The following is a 4,550-nucleotide window of genomic DNA, read 5'->3' as shown; positions in this document are numbered from 1 at the left end:
CGAGTAACTTAATTTTAAGTGTAAATTAAAGGCTTTATGCCATTGTAATTTAGGGCAGTTGGAACTCATTGAAGAGGGCAGGAGGGAGAGGATGGGGAGTAGTGAGGAGATGGGAGAAGAAACAGAGACGGGAGAAGAGACAGAGACAGGCGAGGAGACAGGGACAGGAGAAGAGCCTGGGACAGGGACAGAGAGAGACAAAGGAAAAAAATTTAAAGTATCAAAAGAGCATTATTGAAATGAGTAATCACTAGAATTTTTCCTTTGCTTAGAAAAAGCGAAGGCAACACAGAGGAAGGTGGGGTAACGGTGAAAAGCATGGAAGAGGAGGGAGGGGAGGAGGCCAAGGAGGGAGGGGAGGAGGCCAAGGAGGTAGAGGGGGAGGCCAAGGAGGTAGAGGGGGAGGCCAAGGAGGTAGTGGGGGAGGCCAAGGAGAAACAGGAGGAGCCCCTCATCCAACAGTAAGGAAAGGAACATAATGAAACATAAGAATAACAATAATCTTTTATAGGATTCATCAGCAAGTGCTAAAACTATAAATTATTTTAATGTTAAATGTAGGAACCTTAATTATAGTTCTAAATAAAATCGAAATAAAAATATTACCTGTAAACTCAAGCAGAAGCGATGTCTGGATGTAAATGACCCAGATGATGTTATTACAGTTCACAAAAAGGACTTTATTGGCACTAGAACACATAGCAATAACTCTACAACTTTTGTAGTGAAATAACTTACTTGTATTTGAGGTCTTAATGCATGGCTGGGCTTTAGATCACTCTTAAGATGTCCAAAAAGCAAGAAAAGTAAGTTAAAATGCTGTCAAGTGCTTCTTTCTTCTTAACACGTTTATTAATTGATTTGGATGTGGTTTACGTGGTGGGCGTGGTCACATTTTCTACGTGAATGGGCGTGACACGGAAACATTGAAAATAACTTTAAATGCCTTTTTATCTGTACTTGTATTCCAGAGCAATCGTCCAAACAGCGTCCCTAACTGCAAAGTTTTATTGCGCATTGTCATAAATGGGATATCGCTGGAAAGGAAATTTTTTTCTCTATCTGTATGTACCAAAAACTGATTTTACCAAAATCCCGCAGATAGCCTGGTTTTCTCATATCGGGTCACATTTGGTATGACATTTACTTTTGTGTTGCATATAAACCTATAGTGTTTACACATCTGATATTACTGGTAACAGTATCAATTTTTGTTACTAGTCATGCTTGTACAAAAATTCACTCTTCTCATTAGTTTGATCATTATTTGTTTGTTGATAACACCAAAATCTTCAGTTGGTAACAGTGTCAGTTGTAATTGCCAGTCATTCTAGCATGACACTATAGTTCACTATTCTCATCATTTTGATCATTTTATTTCTTGATAATAAAAACAAAGTTTATAGTAAGCTTTAGCAGTATTGCATGCATTACACAAAACTCTAAGCAACAATAAATTTGCTAATTATTTCAACTTGAGAAAAGCGATCTCTGTTAGAATTGCTTTAGCTATGAGCTCCTGGCTTTCAGTTGCACTCAGGAGGCTTTTTACTGTGACATGAGCATCATCATCACCATCGTAGAAAACTGGACCCTCAAAATCATTGCCATAGTCATCCCACCTTGCCTAGAAGATAAAGAAGTATGGTATCATTAACTATAACAACATAACCTAGAACCTGTACTATATAGTGCAGGGACTTGACCTAAATTTCACCACACTGGATGAGGTCAGAATATTGTATGATTTGGCAATAACAGCCAAGGATACTTAAAGAAGAGGACTAGTGAGCTACATGTATGAGGTTTGGGTATGTTAATTCTTTCTAAGAGACTGTGCATTAGTTACTCGAGTATTGAAATCAAGTATATGTACATTATATATGCTGGTGCCAGTATAAATGCTTTGCTTGCTTAGGCTCACCTTTTAGTAATCAGGCACTCAAGTAGAATTAAAATTTAATTAAAAGTAGACATTATAAAAGAATAATAAAGCATAACATTTGCTCACCATCAAACCAGCTATACCTTACATGTCCTGTTGCTCATTAAGACTTGATAGCCAGAGTTGCAGTGGCGTGCAATTATGGTCTGTACATAGAGAATGGTGAGCCCAACTTTTTCAAATAAGGTCCAAATGTAGTTGCATTATAGGAATAAATACAAAATGAAGGGCATGTATGTCTCGAACGTTATCAACATCCGTCAACTGCAAATCCTCTACACCGTAAAATTATGTGTAATAACAGGAAACACACCCAGCATATAAATCTCTCCATAATTTTCCATTTTTTATTGTGTGCGGATTTACCAGAAATAGCACTTTCTGTTCCTGGACCTCGCTCCGAGTCACTTAACATGTAATGTTATGGTTTCTTACTATTTCTACTTTTACTACTAGTAACTATAATAATTCTTTTGTACTAATATAGTATCAAATTTATGAAACATTCCACTATTTCACTCCACCTTTCAAGTCCAGTGATTGTATACACCCAATAGTATCAATGGTAAAGGCACCTATAGTTGGAACCCATGACTTCTGTAGTAAGGACTTATATTCTTCTTCTTAAAGTAGCCAATTTAAAACAACTCTAATATCTATGATGAAACCTGCTTAGCTTGCTCTACAATGCTGAAGGTTTGGGGCTATTATAAGCCACTGCCTCATCTATGCTCCCTGGCCATTGATGTATCAATTACTTTTAATTACATGAAAACAAATCATGAAGGACAAAACATGACTAAAACAACAAAATGATTGATCAAGGACTTCTTCAAAAAGAGAGATAAGTAAGAACTTTAATTTATGCATAAATACATGAAAAGATTATAATTGTGCTACTATCATAGGGACTTTATAAGTGTTCACCAATCACTCCTTAAATCAATACTAAATACATGTACAGTACATAACTATGTGTAATTAGATTGCTCCATGTCTTGTAGGTTTGCAGTGCTTGTTCTTGGCTCCTAGTCCAGGAGGATGTTGCTGATAAGATAGGTGCTAATTGAAGGAGAGAATGGCTTAGGGATTCACTGGTTAAGTGTATTGACATGGGCCCAATTATGAATAAGACTCGGTGAAAGAGCATTGAGGACTTTGAAAGGAAAAGAAAGCTGAAGTATTAAATAATAATAATCACACAAATAATAATAAGAAATTAATAATAGAGTTCAAACAATTAGTATGTCTATCAATCCTGTAATTGTATGCCGACGAGTGGGTGTTACTATTCACACACGCTAATTAACCAAAGATCGGTCTGTATCAGTTTGTGTTCAGGAAGATGTAGAAATTATGAAATATGTGACCATAATTCACAAAAGGTACCTTATGGCGGATTTTAAAATTCATCTTTAAAATGAAAAATATCAACCTATGAGTGCTCTGTTAGTCAACAATTGTTTTTATAAGCTACATAGTAACTTTTTGCATCCTCTGGAGGAATTTTATGATAAATGGAGCTCAGGAAGTTGGATTTTTTGGGCTATAAGGACCAATTTTCCTATCCGCCATAAGGTACCTTTTGTCAATTTTGGTCACATATAATTAATTATGATCATTGTTATTATTATTAGCAAGTAAAAAAAAATTCTTTAATTAAAAAAGTAGGGTTGTCAAAAAATGAAAGAAACAAGGGTCAATCATAATAATAATTATTTGTTCAATTAATAATGAGAAAAGTTGATTAGTAAAAAATAATCATTCATAAAAGTAATACAAAATTTCAACCTGACTTTGCAGAAAATGCTAATATTCAGACTACAATATAAATTAAAATTTAATTTAATTAATAATTATTATGCCCCTGTACCTAGTGATTGCTGTATTACATTGCTATCAGTATGATGTAAATGAATTATTGTGATAACTAAAAATCAGAATATTCAGCTAGTATAGAATGAATAAAATACTGTCATCAGAATCACAAATTCTAAACTTTGAATTATTAGTTTGCTATTGCATTCTTTAATCTATGATTCATTACCATAAAATTATTACTTATTTAGTTTGGGCTTTTGAGTAAAAGCATGGATGCTTGTCTTTAGTATTAAACACTTTATTCAAACTTTTATCCGATGTCATTCTTAGGAATTGTTATTCAGCTCGCCACACTTCTGTAAGCTGCAACTAAGCAGTTGGGTTCTGATATTCTCTCACTAAAGTTTATTGTGTTAAAGCAATAATACTCCTTTATTAAATTCTGCAGAGTAGGGATGAAATTTTTTTATTAATTTGATGAATAATTATTTTTTATTATTTAGCTTCTCTTGTGACTAATTGAATAATTATTATAATGATTAAAATCAACCCCTCTGTTTCTTTCAGTTTTTGACAACCCTATTTTTTGTAATAGAAAAAATTTTTTCATTTACTTGTTTCCAAACTTATAATAATATGTATATTTATATCAACATTATGTTTATTGATCTTAATTAGCTAGGATTAAAAATCCAATATATAATAATTCTAATAAACCTTCAAGATATAAATTTTTGGCTACTTATGCATACACAAACCACATTTTGAAAAGGTAATGAAACTC

At 33.6% G+C, this 4,550-nt stretch overlaps 2 long non-coding RNA genes across 2 annotated transcripts in view; one reads left to right on the top strand and one right to left on the bottom strand.

Annotated features, from left to right (window-relative positions):
- LOC109582620 (uncharacterized) overlaps positions 1 to 824 on the bottom strand; it is a 1,539-nt gene extending 715 nt beyond the window's left edge. Inside the window, exons 1-2 of the long non-coding RNA XR_002185163.1 lie at positions 739 to 824; positions 607 to 689 (exon numbers count right to left, since the gene is read on the bottom strand). This is a non-coding gene — a long non-coding RNA (uncharacterized LOC109582620). The remainder of the gene's footprint in view (positions 1 to 606; positions 690 to 738) is intronic.
- LOC105312987 (uncharacterized) lies at positions 421 to 588 on the top strand. Its single transcript, XR_002185164.1, has 2 exons — positions 421 to 461; positions 512 to 588. It is a non-coding gene; the product is annotated as an uncharacterized LOC105312987 (long non-coding RNA).
- Positions 825 to 4,550: the final 3,726 nt, after the last annotated feature.

Source organism: Amphimedon queenslandica, unplaced genomic scaffold (assembly GCF_000090795.2).
Source record: "Amphimedon queenslandica unplaced genomic scaffold, v1.1 AMPQUscaffold_13371, whole genome shotgun sequence".
NCBI lineage: Eukaryota > Metazoa > Porifera > Demospongiae > Haplosclerida > Niphatidae > Amphimedon > Amphimedon queenslandica.
The sequence above is the reverse complement of the archived record's forward strand: the minus strand, read 5'-3'. Positions and strand labels throughout refer to the sequence as shown.